This window comes from Cydia fagiglandana, chromosome 7, assembly GCF_963556715.1.
Source record: "Cydia fagiglandana chromosome 7, ilCydFagi1.1, whole genome shotgun sequence".
NCBI lineage: Eukaryota > Metazoa > Arthropoda > Insecta > Lepidoptera > Tortricidae > Cydia > Cydia fagiglandana.
The window spans coordinates 12,218,371-12,237,155 of NC_085938.1; the positions used below are offsets into that span (position 1 = coordinate 12,218,371).

The following is an 18,785-nucleotide window of genomic DNA, read 5'->3' on the forward strand; positions in this document are numbered from 1 at the left end:
ATCAATATAGAGAAATGAAAATCAATCGAAAATAAACAGTCGACAAGCACTACAGCTTTATGGTACTTTCTAAACAAACTAGTAGACTTTATTAACTAGGTAAAAACACCGCACTGGTCATAATTTACTCTTAAACACAGTCCACCGGCCGCTGCCGCTGACTACTCAGTAATTTTATTACCACACGACCCGAGTTTCTACACAGGATTTATTGGAGCAAACGTTCCATTACAGAAAATATGTAAACTGACACACGCAAATTTAATACCCCATTAATGTTGGCTAAAACAATCAGCATAAAACATGACAGAATCGAGTCGCAAAACGACGCGACCGACAAAAAGTGAGCAGTCCAACATCGATTCTAAAAAGCGAGGTAGCTATCGCCGACTCTTACACCTGCCCATTACTACCCGTCAATCAAATAAAAAATATCCACGCCACCACGGCATGCGGTGGCCGTTTTATACAGTCCACAAAAGTGCCTCACTCAATTAAAAATGCATTCGTCCCAAACGGACACGAAAATAAAACGAGCTCAATCCAACTCATAATAAATCCATTAATTTGTCATGTCATTTTATCGGACAAAAAGCATTGAGGTCGTAAAGCATCACGGGAATTATTCAGGACACCGTCTTGCGCTGTCAGTACAGGTATGTAGGTACTTTACTGCCGAAGTATAGATCACTGTTAACTTCAATATATACCATAAGATTGCTCCGCATTTTAGGCTAAATTAGGTATGCAAGATATCCACACTGCTGCTGCCTGACTGCCGACGATACATACATGAGTTACAGTAGTAACTCATGTATGTATCGTCGGCAGTCAGGTAACTCCTCCGGGGGAGTTACGAGATTTGCGACAATAAGTATTGTTATCCAAGGTAGCAATTACTAACTTCCTTGAAATGGAGTTACAAGGTTTGCTACTTAGGCCGACGGTACGAGTATGTATATCACTTTATTGCACATTAAACTGGTTTATACACAGCCGGACACAACAAAACAAAAATGTTATGTACAAATGAAAACTTATCCCTAAAAGGGATCTCTTCCAGCCAACCTTTGAGAAAATGCGAAAGGATCTAACAATAACAGGTGAAAGACAATTTAATATGGACAAATAGCAATAACTATAAGAATTTTGGATACACATAAAGGATGACGAGAGCAATAAATAAAGTAACTCATAATATTTAAATTTCAGAAACAACATAAGTTGTCTCTTGTGTTGTTATACCTACTGAAAATAACACTTTATGACTGTATAAAAAACACATTAGGTACTTAATATTAAGTTTATCTGTAGGTAAAATAATAAAATACAATAATTATAAATTCCTAGTACATAAACAAAAAAAATCATTAAAACGAAGTCGTGATCATAAAGTACCTACGTATCGTAGACACAGACGAAATAGCTTCATATTGGAATATCGAAATATTAAATGGTTCGCGTTAATATTCGCCGCGTCATGGCAGCTCCTTTGTGTCGGAATAAGATTAGAGGTCTCCATATTAGCCGATCCGACCACTGTCACTTTTTCTCCAGAGTTAATCGAGTAGACTATTGAAGTCACTCTAAACTTTACATGGTACATTTTGGGGAGGTTATAATAATTTTCGTTTTATTCGCAATGAATCAGATAATGTAGAAATTAGGTCTAGATTTTACGACTCAATTACCCGAAACCGATTTTATAATCTGGAGATAAGGATTCTCATCAAGTTATAACGGGGGTGTGCATCATCCGACCCGGGGGAGCCCGGTAAATCAGAGAGGGTACTAAGCCGATTACAGGAGTCAACCGGCGCGAGGGGCGGTTTTATTTCCGTGGAAAAACGGCTGTTTACTCGTAATTTTATGAGCGAATTACTTTCTCTCCTCAAACGCTGAAATGGCTGGAAAACTCGTAAATTTTACGACAGAGATTATTTTTTATTTGGGTCATTCGTTATTGGAGGCTCGGTGCGCAAGTCGTATTCGGTCCGAAATCGTTGCGGGCATCTAGGTAAAGAATGCCGAGTATGCGCGCACTTGTCCTGCCGAAGAGGGTTATTAATTGTTAAACCCGTTTCACTGTCAACATCCTAGGATCGATGTCTAAAAAACACATCAACTACAAAACATACCGGCAGAGATCTAATTCAAACAAACAGATAAATTCAGTGCATATTGTGACATCGGTACTCTAATTTTCAGTGTTGTGTAAACTCAAAAGAGGCGCGGCGACAATATCAAGGGGCTGCTTTGTTGGATGACAGGAACAAAAACAGGTCTTTGTTGGTGAGGACCGATGTAGGGATTATAATAGACACACGACCCTATAAAGTGGACAGTTTACGTGCCTCTGCAATGGACGGGAATCAGATAAACGGTTGTCATTGTCAGGTACAAAGGACTTTTCGAAAAACACATCATTGATGTCGCCGAACGACATAATTAGGTCGACATGATATGTGTTGATTAAATATCAATTTAAAAAAACCCAACCTATATTTAATACTAACACAAATAAAGTCAGTCAGGCAGAATCAATATCAACATATGTTTCACTGTTTCAGCCCCTCTCCAAGAACCTACATTTTGTTAAGTGTATTTAACGCATAATAATTTATTTACAAACTTTATCAGCGCCGAACACACAAGCAGATTATCACACGTCACTTAATACAAATTCGACTAATTCAATAAAGCACCCACATTAAAAACATATTTCCATAAAGCCGGCCCTCCCCGCGATCCAATCAGCCTTATCTCCCCCGGCCCTCGGCAAACACCTCCTAATCTAATCAAATCACAGCCTCCGTCTTCCCTAATCTATCTACCTATCTACACCTAAACATAAAATTATATTGCAAAAAGGGATGGTTACCGACATCCCCTCATATATTCGCAAACACAAGCAAAATTTAACCTACCCGGAAGCACCTCTCTATGCTACTACATAGCTAGATGAACCATTGTAGACTTATAGCTGGGAACACAGAGCCACCGTCACGCACACAGCGATGCGACATTCACGTCGCCACGCACACCGCGGCGACTATCAGCATTATCTACGCCATCTAGATCCCACTACGAGAACCCCCAAGGGGGAGGCAATCCATTTACCAGAGCGATTTCTCCATCCAAATTTGCCTCTTACTCGTTTAAGTTTAGAGATGACAATCGCACAGCAAACGCGCTGTTTTTAAAGGTTTACACGGCCCCTAGCAGTGAAAGCGCGGAATCGATGTAGCCTTTACCCCTCGCCCCGCACCAGTTTTTCCGGCACTCCGTCCTTATCTGGCCAGAGCGATTAGATAAAGAGAGATAGAGCGTGAAAATAAAGATTTTCATCGTGTTCACTCACACCACACTTGTTTCAGGAACGCGGCTATGTAGTGGTGTTGCGGCGTGTGTGTGTGTCATTTAGGTATAAAGGGGTTAGTTATTGCGGGAGGCTCTTAGAATAGAGCAAGGGTCAACTAAAGCGTAGTGGTATCAGTTGATTCCTTGGTAGATTCTTACAAAAACTAAGTTTTTTTTAACTAACTAAAAGGCAGAATACATCTGTTCAGGCTAAGAACGTGATATTTCTCACATATATTAAAGCCACAGCTGACATAAACTGAGTCTCGTTTACTAAAAACAAAAAAATCTAAAATGCTGCATCGGCTTTTGTCGATCGACTCGACTTTATCACCGACCGGTGTATTGTTGGGGCGATCATAAAAACAAAGGAGAGGCTCGTAATTTTTCAGTTTCCACGGAAGATGCACCGCCCCTCCCCGCGGAAGCCATGTTGGGAAATTCGTTCAACGATTTATTTGTGTGCGGTTGTCGCCCCCACTTGAGCACCGTATCAAAGAAACAAGATAAACATTTTTGGCATCGGAATTTCGAGCAGCTAAAAAGTAAGTGGCGATTTCGGACCTCGCTTTTTATGATAATAAAACTTAAGTATCTATAGCGACTAGTTCGATTGCGAATTGGACATCGAATCATGAAACGTCAACTCTGACAGCAATAAGAAAGTCGGTATTGTCCGTTCGATTTCGGTTCATGGGCCGTCGAATTTTATAAATCCGTTAGGATAACAAAGCGTGGCGGTTGCCCAATAGGAGCTATCGGGCGATACCGATCGACGGCGCGATTGACACATCAAACCGCCAGCCGCTCGTACGAGATTACCATCGACGTACATTCGACTCGTAATCAACACGCCGACGTCACGCCGACGAGTAATTCATGAACCGACCTAAACTTAGAAGGAATTCGGGAAATGTTTGAATTTGGAATGTTTTTTGAACGCATGGTTGCGAAAGGTCATTGACATCTTCAAGGACTTGAGATAGTCATTTTTTAGCTTTTTTGCTGCCGCTATTAAAACAGGTATCTAAACGAAAGGACTTATAAAATTTAGTTTTAGTGCCGACGGAGAGACTATTCTATAGGGACGGACCTAAATAATTCCCATGTTCTATAAAATTGTATCTTAATAACTTTCGAACTCCATAATCCAACTAGCTCAATGTTACAATGTTGATCCAACTTACGTACCTAAGTAAAATAAAAGCTTGTAAAAACACCACAAGCTAAACCATTAAGGCTACTTCACTATTCTATTGTCACTGGTAGATAAAAGCGGATTCATAAATGCAATAAAAGTGAATAAAAAAATCAATAATGCGGACTACATAGCAATTAGTTCGCCGGGACGTTGATGGATGGAGCCACTGGTATCGTGTCGCGATACGAAGCTACACAGTTAAAACATCTTTATTAGTACGCTGACTTCATCAAACTGAAATAAGATGTTTATTTATACTCTCAGTTTTAGTGGCAAATTACTACATACAGACAGCAGCAGAAGTTGCTAAGCGGGCCTGGTGTTCAAAATTATCTTGACGCTACTTTCTTGTTAAGATAATAGCAACTTCTGCTGCTTACTGTATCTTTATCAGTGCTAAATGCAGGAGTGCATTTCTGCATTGATTTTTTTTTTTTATTTTCAGACGTCGAAAATTTTGTGAAAAATCCACAATTTACTGTTTGAACCATTCTGAATATTTATAACGATTTAAATAAGAAGCGAAATTTGACAGTTCGCAGATTTGCTTGCTTGTACTGAGCCAAGTAGGTACTGTGTGTGAGCAAACTGGTGGAAATCGTGGAATAACTCAAGCGATGATTGTTACCTATAAGGTATGCAGTACTCAAATGCATCATAAATTAAGTTTATATTCAAATAAGTGTGTTATAATTAACAGTTAGGGATATTTATGCCGTTTTTTTCATTATTGGAAACTTCCAGTAGGTTATGAGCACGACTGATTGCCAATTATTTTTCATAGTTTGCGAAAGCGTCTATTTTATGTTTTTTTTTATAAAGAACATGCGTACTTACAGGCAAATTACTTTCATAGTTTCTGATTTACAGACGGTTTTTACACATTCCATTTCATATCTTAACAGAAACTGTTTTTAATCGATATAAGTATGCAAATGTAAAATTAAATTAATAAAAATCGTCTTTTGAAAGATTTATGTTGGTTTAACGTTTCGGCCGTTTCATAACTGACCGCATCTCAATAAATTGGAATTTTAATTTAAGTATTAGAAATTATTAAAAAACGTAAATAATAACGGTCACGGTAATGAAGTAGACTAAATTTCCGTAAAATGACCGAGCTACTATTGTATATCTTTGACAAGCAGATAATTGGAGCGCTAGGCTGCGCAGACGGTGATCGATGAAACCGCGCGCGCATGCATCATCGCATCGAGATCTAAGTATTCTAGTTAAACTACATATTCATACATCTTTTCCGATGATCATCCTTCTTATTAATATCCTATTGAATCATGTTTTATTTTTGCCGTGTGATTATTAGGTATTAGTTTTTAGTGTATCGGTATCTGAACACTCACACGCATTAGTATCGCCATCTAATCGACAATAGGCCAAAGGTATGTGCCATCTTGTCGAGCGATGGCGCCTCGCCTTTGGCCTACTCTCGAGTAGATGGCGATACTTTTTGACATTTAACAAATTTAACACATATCCGTGAAAAAATAAGGATCAAAGTCAAATGGCGTTCTAAAAGTGTTAATCTTGTGTCGAAAGATGGCAGTAAATGTACTGACTACACAATTCACTTTAACAATATTCCACTATTTCAAATTCTCTTTGATAATACGATACATATGGTCAACAAAAGACAGCAACGCGCTGCAGTCAATAAACGCGGTTTATAGGTTTCATTTTTAGTTTAGACACAGGTTGACAATAAAATCCGTGATTAACGCAGGCATAAAAGGTTTCTATCGCATAAATAAACAACAGCCTACAACATAAGGGTTGTAACCTCACCCACCGCGGCCCCGAGCGTACGTTTAATTCGTAGCGTTGTCTCAAGTTTTTTCCCCGACAGGTGCTTGGTAGGTACTCCGCTTTGTCCCTACAATTTACGGAAAAAGGGCCCCTAAATAACAGAAACGAGGCGTGAGTTCGGTAAAATTATAAAGTAACTTAAAATTATGACCCGAGGGCGACTAAACGTTGGTAATTCTGTCTCGAATCGCTTCTTATAACGTGTGAATTTGCATTGAATGGCAACACGGCTACGGGGTTGTTATTCGCGACATACCGAACGCATCGTTGCTATAAACCAGTATAAGTTACCTACATAAATCTAGCCTCCGATTAGGGGTCCAATTATACTAGTTTATCACCAAGTGAAAAAGTTTTGTTGATAATCTAGAGCCCCTGCTCAGCGGCCTCGCGATACTCAGGCGTGCCAGAAGCAAATTCAAATATTTAAAATAATATTTTATACAATAAATTTCATTAGAAGCTCAGTGCGTCACGCGCTTGCACTCACATTAATGGAAGGACGTTGAATTCAAATTGCAAATGATACTTTAATAATATCTGAATATGCCTCTTTGTGTCACGTGATATGCTGTGCTCATTATATCATTTTATGCATGGATACTGTGCTCGTTGGGACGGTAATTGGAATTCCTGAATATCCGGAATCTGTTTACTAGCATGACGTTATTGAATATTTTTTACATGTCGTTATATTGTGAACTAGCTTCCTGTAGCGAAAAAATTGTCCATACGTGCGCGTAAGCATTATAAAATATTTAGAGGACATAATATGCTGGTTGTTAAATGACGTGACTAAACTAACAAGAAAATTTATTTGTAGTTTTAATTTAGACTTTCAATTATCGTCTAGAGTTTCTAGACCATGGTACTATTATTATGACACCGCGGCCACGAACGCCTTACCAATTAATCACATACAACAGGTGCATAAAACAGTGCAAGTGAATGGTCCCATAGTAAAGCTGCGCCCGCGCCGGGGAAGTCGTAAATACGGCAGCTGCTGATACACTTAACATGCTGGAGACATTCGTTAATACTACAATTATTGAAATTACTTGGGGCCGTTTTCAATTAGTCGTTAATCCATAAATTAGGAGGCTCTGCTAACCATAAATCGATTGCCTACTTTGTAGGACACTTTATATCGAGCATATTGAAAATTCCTTATTAAGTAGGTAGATCTAGGGGAGGTCAGCAGCAATCTTGCACAGCAAAGCGTTTTATACAGGTGACTACACCTTTACAATGTTGAAAATTGCATAGTTACAAGGAAAGTTAGAATATGTTAGAGTTCTTTGAACTTATTTTCCTCTATTAACCACGCGCTGACCACGAACCCATCGTCTCATTGTCGTTTCATTCCCTAGAATTTTCGCTATAGGGCGGAAATCTTTGCCTGTTAAGAACTAAGGATATACTGAGCATTGAAATCCATAAATCAATTAAGGTTTATCTAGTTTATACAATTTTCATACGGTTTTTGCTCTATCTTGCCCCGTAACTAAACATATCTATATTTTATAGTATAGTATAGTATAGTTTTATCTGATGTTCAGGTACACTTGCTTATTTTCTCACGGCTGTTTATACTCGTACATACTTCGAGCCGTCGAAATAATGAATAAACACGCAGTTAGAATTATTGGTCGTACGCAGGAGTGCGAAATTGCAAATGCGCCGATAGTGGTAACGCGGTGACCCCGCGGCCGCGGGTCGCGGGTCAGTTTAGCACCGCGTCATATTTATAATTACTGCACGCACGCTCCGCGCAGCTCTCCCGCGCTGGCTGCGCGCGTCAATAAATCAAAATTTTAAATCACCGGTGGGCGTACCGGCGCGCTCGGCCAACGCCGAATAAAATGAATTAAAAATAAAATAACGCGAGGGGGCCGTGCGCGCCCTGAGAAAATTTAAAGATATTTCGCTTTAGTTTTTTTAATTAATACCTTGTTAAAATTTAATATTGTGAGCGCATGCGTTATTACAATGGGTGTGCGCGAGATTTTTAACTGGCTTTCGGTAACTTATTGAAGCTTCGCGAGTCCGTTTAATTGGATCATTTTTTTAACGAGAAATGATAAGCGTCGATGAAGGGTGAGACAAGATCATTAAACGGGGTTCTCGTTCTTGCAAATTAATTGCGCGGGGTAATATGAGGTTGGTGGCACGTCCGCTTAATGAGACTTCTGGGAACGTCTTTGTGGAATGTGAACACTGAACACACTCGTGTAGAAGCTCACAGTAGAGCCGAGCTGTCTGCTCGGAGCATAGACAAGCATTAAACATCATGTCACGTCAAGTCGGGTCCGTGGCTTGTCATAGAGTGACCGTCCGTTTTTATAGTTTATTAATACATATTACGTGATACGTATTTCATTTTTATTTGCTATGTCTTGTTGTTTTTAATTAAATGAGAAATAAACCACACATACATTACGCTCGGACACTGACAAACCGTTAATTAAATGTAAACACCGACTAATATAATTGAAATGAGTTATCTCAGTCGAAAAATACACATCAAATAATCATATACAGGCTAACAAAAAAAACATAGGTAGCAAAAACAAAAGATAAGCTCAGTATAACCTAACCTCTTCGAAATGGCATCACGTCAAAGAACACCGACAGTTAGAATAGAAATTACTTAGCGAAATACTTGTACTATTTTTTTGATAGGCTACTAAAGATCACGCACCCCGCGGGTCTGTCGGACAGTAGTCGGACCGCTAGCCGACTTGACAGCTCCTCATGCTCTTCTGGCTCCCTTCATCATGCCGACGTTTATTATCTATTTATTTAAGATAAATTATCATTTAATGGTTTAAAGAGTGTAAAATAACATGGATGTTAGTATGCGCCCGAATAGGTTGACTGCGTCTTGAGAAGATTTACGGCTAGGACGTTGCTGATATGAAAAATATAATATAATGTTAACAAGTAAAGCTATTTTAGTTTTGCGTTATGGGACAATCATACCTAACCTATCCTTTGATTTAGTCAAATATGTTTTAGCCTACTTTACAATAAGCCTTTAACTTATATTAACTTCGGCATAAAATTTCTATCAAACAGGTATTATGTCGGTATTAAACTGATAAAATACTAGATTACTTAGTCGGATAACTTAATTACAATTATTCCTTATTGACGTTTCTGGGTACTACTGGGTAAATTTTTTCATGGGTGATCAATCCAAATGGGTCAGTATGGAGAAGTCAGAAACTATGAGAGATAGCGAAATCTGTTCTTAGGAACCATGGCTTCGATTTTAGATTTAATAATAATGGCATTCAAATTTTTTTTAAATCTATCATACTCGTACATAACCGGGATCCGAACCTGGTCAATATTCTTGTTGTTTGTTTGTATGGCAACTTTTAAACTATGCGTGATAGGTGGGGGGTGCTCGACCAAATATCATAGCGGGCCCCGAGACAAAACAAACTACATTTAAAATAATTTGGCCAAGCCCGAGATAGCTCGAGGCATTTAGTGTTCCGTACGGCTACCATCAGTTTGGCATTGACATGAATGATATCGTGAACGTAATTTACTTCCTATAGGTATATCTCTTTCGCACTCATATGTCAGTACGAGCGAGATGCATAGAAAGTAAATTACGTTCACGCCCACGGTAGCGTTTATGTCAATGCCAAACTGATGGTAGCCGTACCGCTCGCATCGTTACATTTTACAGAGGTTGTTTGCCTTTTTTTAGGATACCGTATTCAACTACACACACAGAACAATAGTACAAAGTGTCTAAGTGCGAAGGCCGAAAGCCGAGCTTTAGCAAAATGTCATCACTTTAGCACAGAGCAATAGTACAAGTGTCTAAATGTGAAGGCCAAAGGCCGACCTCCGCGTAGCCCGAAGGCCCGAAGCGTCCAGGATGTCAGTGCTTTAACACAGAACAATAGTACAAGTGTCTAAATGCGAAAGCCGAAGGCCGAGCTCCGCGTAGGGCCGAAGGCCCGAAGCGTCCAGGATGTTAGTACTTAAACACAGAACAATAGTATAAGTATCTAAATGCGAAGGCCGAAGGTCGAGCTCCGCGTAGGGCCGAAGGCCCGAAGCGTCCAGGCTGTCAGTTCTGTGTTTAACCACTGACATCTTGCAGGCTTCGGGCCTTCGGCGCTACGCGGAGCTCGGCCTCCGGCCTTCGCATTTAGACACTTGTATTAATTACCTGTGTTTAGAACTGACCTCCTGGATGCTTCGGGCTTTCGGCCCAATGCGACTTCAGCCTTTGGATCTTGCGACTTAGACACTTGTACTTAAAAATACTTGGAAAAGTTACGGGAGGCGCGCGTCTGTCGGACGCTTCGGATCTTCGAATCGCTCCTTCGGCCTTTGCATTTAGTTAGATTCTTGTAATTGCTTTGTGTTTGAATACCGAAGTCGAGCATCTCGCGAATGCTTGATGTATTATAATAATGTAGAGTAAGGCCAAGCGCGCACCACGATTTTTTCTCCTGCGATAATTTTGTCGCAGAAATGGAACGTATGTGTTTATATGTTAGTGCGCGCATATGCGACAAAAAAATCGCAGCGATTTTAAAATTGTGATTTGTCACATTTTTCCGCGATTGTTCGCGACGCGATTGTCGCAAAGTGAATTGCAGCATGCGGAGTTGTATGGCCCCGCGCGCACTATGATAATAAAATCGCATCCCGGCCGGACCTCAGTCGGCATTTCGCTCTCCAAACCCCAACATCTCGGCACCTGCATCTCGCTAGATGAGACGCTAGATGTTGATCATTTAATTATGGAAATAGACGGGGATCACCTTTGTGTTATAAATGCTCAAAGTCAATCGCATATTAAAGACACATGCATGACAAGCGTCTGGTACGAAATCCATGTTGAGAATGAACAAATCGTCGAGTTTTTCATCGCAGTGCGCGCAGTGAATTTTCTGCGATATATTACAGCGCGATTCTAAAATCGTGTCGCAAAAATTAAAATCGTGGTGCGCGCTTTTTTTTTTTTTTTATTATGCATGGGTTTACTCATGGCCACAGACTAGCCGAGGCGTAGACGTGGCCTACGATGGAGCGAGCTCGCCCAGAAGGTGCCTGTTCACTCTTGATTTGAAGGTTGCCGGGTTATAAGAGCACGGAATATAGACGCTTGGCCTATAATACCTTACATGTATACTCCTTCAATTTGAATTTACAACTCATTACCTTAAATGTATACTCCTTCAATTTGAATTTAGAACTCATTATTTTTTTATGACATATATATAGACTTTAATATTAATTAGAACTGCTAAAAAACAAGATCGGCTTACTTTAAATATTTCGTCAATTTTACCTTTGTTTCTAAAAACTGTGATATTTAACTGTCATATACTATTAATGTCTTCCAAAATTATTTTCTCGTAACAGGACTGAGGGGCTACCGCGAAAACCGAAATTCGCAATTTGCGGGGATCTTTCTCTTTTACTCCAATGAAGGCGTAACAGAGAAAAATGCTCGCAATTTGCGAACTTCTATTTTCGCGGTTATAGCCCTGAATCTTGTTGCTCACCGATCCGTTCAAAAATATACATAAGTACTGAATATAATTAATAGATATTATAATTATACAATTAATACAGAAATGTAATGGTACTTAATGAAAAGGAATATTGTGTATATTGTTTCGACGAATCAGATACTCTCAATAAAATCTATACATGAGGCCAAAGCTGTTCATAAATATTAAATGACTTTATTATCTCTATACGCCTTACTAACTCTGTGTGTCCTATTGTGGAAAAAAAAACACAACGACAGTCAAGAACGGAATTCTTAATTTGAATTTTTCAGATTTTTGAGATGCCTAGTCCATTGGTTGGAAAGCCCGTTCGAAATTGAAACTTATTTGCAATATAATAAGGTCGTATTTTGTAGATGTCTCTCATACTTATAGTAGGCTATTGAGATAAAATTTAATATCCCACAAAAATAAGCAAGCAGGATTTAACTTTGTGTCAAAGACATAAGTCATAAATTTCAATGCCAAAGTTTTAACTAAGGATGTTTCTCGCTAAATATGAATTGACCAGTGTAAGCATCAGTTAGCTAGCCCTAAGCAACCAAAGGTCAAGCTGCAGTTGTAAAACTAATAAAGATAAAGTTAAGCTGATAATTTTCCCGCCGTCTCCATGCTTCTTTAAGTTGGGTATTGACTGGTCAGCTGCCTGTCAACTATAGTTTTCGCGAAAATCGCCAGGACAGAGGTGAAAATTTTTGTATGAAAACTTGCAACTTTAAATGCATTTTTTGACGAAACTATTGCAGTCTAAAATGAAGTCAAAATCAGTCCATCGACTCAATTTTTTGCAAGCTTTCTAATGGTACCCCACGCGATTCTTACAAATGAAAAAAGTTTCAGCCTACCCCTCTCAACCCCCTAAATTTCCCCCTTTAATAAGAAATAAGCAGTTTTGACTTATTTACAATATGAGTGGTGGTAGTTGGTATAACTGTTCCAAATTTTAGGTATCTATGTCAAACGGTCTCTGAGAAAAACGTATATAACTGATTTGCAAGACCGAAGTGATCCCATAAGTGTTCCGTAAACAAAGTTTTGTACGGAACACTAAAAATTCAAAATGGCCGACTTTTTTTTTAATTTTTTCAAGTTGGTCCGAGCGCGCTGAGATTTGGCATGCGGCGAGCCTAGGGGACCAAGATTACCATGTCAAAATTTTTTTTTGAAAAAATCCAATATGGCGGCGGACACGGGCAAAGTCAAATTTCCAAGTAGGTTAAGCGAGCCCGCAGGGCGAGCTTCAGGCCGGGAGACCGAAGGTCGACCCCGGCGGAAGGCCGAAGGCCGAGCTGCGTGAATGCGGTGCTTCCAAGCGTTCTACCAAGTCAACTGTCTTGATGAGTGAAGCCAGCGGACCGAATGCCTAACGGCGAAGCGTCGAGGCCTGCAAAGGCCGAAGGCCGAGCTCCGCGTAGGGCCGAAGGCCCGAAGCGTCACACGAGGGGGGAAGTTGGAGCTAAAACCCAACCCAACACTTTTCCTATTGGGAGTCGCGTTTTAGCCTTCGGCCTCCCGGTCTGAAGCTCGCCTTTCGGGCTCGCTTAACTTACTTGGAAATTTGACTTTTCCCGTGACCGCCGCCATTTTGCATTTTTTCAAAATAATATTTTTGACATGGTAATTTTGGGCCCCCAGGCTCGCCGCATGCCAAATCTCAGCGGGCTCGAACCAACTTGAAAAAATTATAAAAAAGTCGGCCATTTTGAATTTTTTTAAATGTAGTTTGTTTTGTCTCGGGGCCCGCTATGATATTTGGTCGAGCACCCCCCACCTATCACGCATAGTTTAAAAGTTGCCATACAAACAAACAACAAGAATATTGACCAGGTTCGGATCCCGGTTATGTATGATAGATTTAAAAAAAAATTGAATGCCATTATTATTAAATCTAAAATCGAAGCCATGGTTCCTAAGAACAGATTTCGCTATCTCTTATAGTTTCCGACTTCTCCATACTGACCCATTTGGATTGATCACCCTGTATATTAGGTACTCGTAATTATTATTAATCTTACTTATCCTACAGGTAATCGTAGAGTTTCAATATTTGAAACTATGACAACTAAATTTTTTTCTCATATATTATGTATTAATCTCACTGTTTGAGTAACCTAATTGCAAAATATCAACGTATTTTGATGGGATATGAATCATTTCATCACCTTTCAATTACGTACCCTTTGAGTTCTGTCATTAAAGCTATTAATGTTAACAAGATGTAGGTACTTACCTAATAGTTAACATATTTTATCATAGTAGGTATTACGCTTGAGTTTATATTAACTACTAACATTATAATTATAACATGAATCGATTTTTACAAGCTTTTATTTTTTTAGTTTCACCTAACCGTTGTCTCTGTCTGTCTGTGTGTTATCAAATCTTGCAAGTTAAATTTGATTCACTTCCCGGTTTCCGATTGAGCTGAAATTTTGCATGCATGTGTAAATCGGATGACAATGCAATATTATGGTACCTACCATCGAGCTGATCTGATGATGGAGACAGGAGGTGGCCATAGGAACTCTATGATTAACATATCGTCACAAGACCGGTGACCACTATAATTTTATTCCAATTTCAAAAAGTTTGTTACCGGCCAGTGACATTTATAGGTTCACTAATGGCTGCTAACATTACTTAGGTTGGACGTGGTTTAGAACAGGACAGGTGCGCGGGTCGCCTAAGGTGGATGGCATTTTGGTTTGCGACGGTTGCTAGAACGCAGTAAATATTATATGTATTGTATAACAGTCAATAAAATCGACCAAAACTAACACGATATTCAATTACTGGTCAGCTGTCATTTGGCTGGCATATTTACAGTTTAAATTATGACAAATCTAACCAAATTGTGGTTAGGTATAGTATATCTTACTGACATTTTAATGTTTAATGGATACTGACTGGTTATTATAAACATTATAATATCTTTATTACGGAACGGCCTATAGCGATTTTATGAATAATTAGAAGATAATTATGTACATAATCCGTAACGAACGGATTATCTTTCCTGTCTGCATATATTATGTCATGCATCTGTGGTTTACTATGATTACGACCGTTAAATTTAATATAACTAAACCTATTCTTGAAGAAACTCCGTAAAAAATAATTAGAGCGAGTACAGGCGGTAAGAACCATAAAGTAAACAGTGTCTAAAAACAAATGAATTTACAAACAACTTAAAATCATTTTAACACCAATCTAAAAGGAATTTAGATTAAACTTAACAAGTCCATAAATTAAATAAATACTTACAATTTTACTTACCCGGCGTAAGTTCTGGGCAAAAACGTTAATATATAAGAGGAGGAGCGATATAACCGGCTAATTAATTACAGGCAACCTCTGCCAGCCCTAAGTGACCGTGAAATGACATTCAACATGAAAACCCAATAGCTTTTTTGCACTATTTCACTGCATTTTAACAGTTTTTGCGACGTGCGTCCGACAAATAACTGCCTCGTTTCAATTAATGAGCAAATTCATTAGCTTTCATTTAATTCACTAATTACTTTCATACCTTCTATGTTGGGCTTAATAGACGGGCTGTCGTGTTATTTGCATGCATATGTATAGTCAGTCCGGCCTGTCCGTAGCAACTATAGAGGACCGTGTGAACCGCGGAATACATCTGAATTAATTAAAACATAATTATGATTGACTTATTGTTATTTACTCACGATCGGACTACACGTATTTTATGACATCATCTAGCAATTCTAGTACCTTGTTTAATTACAAAAAATAATTTACACTGGTAATTACTTAATTAGCAATTATTAAAAGACGGCCGGTACTTTGGTAAACAAGGGTGGGCCCTCATTTAACAATAAGGATTAATTATCGGCCAAAATCGACGAGTCAAATATACCTGTCACCGTGTAGGACGTCGTCCCAATTTATTTGGCCCCCGAACAATGGTTAAAGCGGTAAACACAATGGCAAACCGCGCAAAACGAGCAAAACGCTTTGCCGTACAGCGAGACGTATTATGCTCTTAACAAATTCAATAAAATACAATACGCATCCAATCGGGAACCTTTATTGTGGATATACTGCGGATAATTAGAGTTAGGAAAAGCTATATGTCCCTAGATAGCTGAACCAATTTGGATGTCATTTAATTTGATTTTCCACGTTGCTGTAGAGACTAGAAAGTATTCACGGGCTTTTTTTTTAATTAACAGGCTTATTTTATTAATCTACTTTTTTCGTTTCTGTGTACAATTGAATATTAGATAGAGTTAGACCAAGAAAAGTCTGCAGCGATTTTGATAGCCCAAGCAGTGCAAGTGTTATTTATACGTCATAATTTCATAGAAGTTTGACGCTTAATAAAATAACACTTGCATTGCGTGGGCTATCAAAATCGATGCAGACTTTTCTTGGTCTAACTCTATTACTATCATCATTTCACATGTAAAAATTGTATTTTTTGAGAAAATCTTCAAGTAAGTAAATACATTTGCTGTGGAATTGTTTTTAGAGACTCATAGTATGTAAATTGGCAGGGCTGAAATACATGCGAACGGGCGCAGCGCACGCGCGTGCTGTGACGCGCGGACCACCGGGCCGCGGTGTCAGCCCTGATTCACGACAGTAGCCCGTAGGGTTGTCAGAAATCCACATATATTTATAACAAGTTATGATTGAAATCATCTCAAAAATAAACAACAGTTAGTAAAAACTCTTTGATGTTGCTTTAAGATGAAAATACATTTAAAATAGAACCACAATTCAGTGAAATGGAATTCAAACGTGATTTACGAATTTGACTCAGGAATTGTGTACTTGAAAATACATAAGGAATTAATTTTATATGTCACATTGTAATACAGCGGTGGCAGCCCTGCACGAAGTGGCGGCAGAGACAAGCGTAGCATTGTTAGGCGGAGGCCGCCCTGAGCCCTGAATAAATACATTCATATTGCCGCTCTAAATATCTTCAATCGATTCCCTTCGGCTTCTCAAATGCCGACCATCGCAAAAAAGCCGTATGATCAATATGAAACCGATACAGTATAAAAACGTAATAATATTTCATAAATACCAAGTGAGTATATATATGATTTGAAGGATAACAGTTCGCAGTTGAAACCGGCTAGCAAGGAGGTAATGTCCAAACAATTGACTTTATACTTCGCACGGCCCTCAAAAAGCTCGCAGTCCAGTTGAAGGTGTTTTACGAAGGATTTAGATTGTTAACATTAACAACTTACTCCTATCGACCTCCCGGACTTTAATCGCACAAAATCTGCCGTCGCGTCGCATTCGGCGCGCCGAAATGTGCAGAAAATGGAAAAAACATGGCGCTAAACCGCGAAACTGTATGTATTTAAACGCCGAATTCGAGATTCCGATTCCCAAAAAAGCGGCCAGCATTCGGTCATTTAAATTTTTCCAAAACGTGAACACAATGGAACAGATACAGAAAGTTGGTTATTTTTTGTTCTATTTTTAATTTTTAAAATATAAAAAGGAATTCGTTTCGGCAAGGCCTGTCACATCATTCCAGCGCGGCTAAGTGACGGCGGACGCACGTCAGTCCCCTGGATATGTTTTATTTTCATACGAATCGAACTGACTCGCCGTGTTTTTTGTTATCATAGTTGATGTAACAGAGTCTCGTATATGATTGCTTTTATAATCGTTTATCGCTCGATGGAAGTTTAATAGAACTGGGCATTAATTTATTGCGCTGCTGTTCTGTTTATGTAGTTCCATCGAAACTAATTTGGTACAAACCGCCTACACTTGGAGAGTGATATATTTAAAGTTTCTATTCAATTGCCGCAGTTTACAGAATACCTACTGTCTTTCAATTGTTACAATACTTATGCACCTACTAGTTCAGTGCATCTTACATAGGCCTGACATTAAGAACAGCAGCATATACATACTCGTGTTGTGATTGATTTAAAATCTAGTCTAGCTAGATATTATATTGTAACATAGTTAGTGTTAGAGCACAATAAGGGCCGACGCACACCGGCAGGGCGACGTCCACGTCTACCGCGATTGACGTCCGTCCACATGACGCTAAGAGGTCTATTGTATACGAAACGCTCGTTACGGCGGCCCAACCGGTCTTTAACACGATCGTACAATGTGATCACTCTATACATAGCCGTTCATCTTCTAGAGAACATAGTATGGTGTTAGACACTTTGAAACTTGTTTTTGTTGGTCATCAATTTTATCTAACACTATAATAATGTTAATATCTCAATAAATACCATTAACAAATCGTGAAGGTAGTTTAGCAATAACAAAGGGGTTAACATAGGCGTTTGCATATTTAGATGAGTGTTATGTTAATCGTAAGCTCATTACGGTTCAGGTGGATCGTGGGGATAAGGCTATCGGCCGGCGCGTGATCTTGAGATTCGTGCGATTCTGCGGGTATAATCGGATGTCAATTACGCATTGATCGGATGCGATCGCGTCGCATACATATGTATGTATGCAGCGACCTGCGTGTCAATTGTGCTGGACAAACTTTGGACGTTTACCCAGATTGACCGAGCATTCTGTTATGCCTTCTCTTTTGGGTGTTCTCAGGCGTATAACAAGCTTAATCCGATGGAAGTGTTATTGATACGATTAACTGCTGTTAGTTTGGCTTTATAACTGATTGATTGTGGTGCCGTTTTCATATTTAGATCACTAGTTGCCTTATTAAGTCTTACAATACAAATTATTAGGAAAACTGGAGCGAGTACTAAGATTCAACAACAAAATCGTGACAAAATAGTGACTCCATTCTTGGTCGATTTTAAAAATCGTAAATTACAAGGATTTGATTTACCACTGAAAAATCGATTAAATAGTAAGCAAAT

At 39.0% G+C, this 18,785-nt stretch overlaps 2 protein-coding genes across 3 annotated transcripts in view; both read right to left on the reverse strand.

Moving 5' to 3' along the window:
* LOC134665895 (uncharacterized) overlaps positions 1–18,785 on the reverse strand; it is a 286,141-nt gene that overhangs the window by 68,825 nt on the left and 198,531 nt on the right. The window lies entirely within an intron of this gene.
* LOC134665877 (GATA-binding factor C-like) overlaps positions 1–18,785 on the reverse strand; it is a 106,029-nt gene that overhangs the window by 25,321 nt on the left and 61,923 nt on the right. The gene's annotated exons all lie outside the window — the stretch shown is intronic.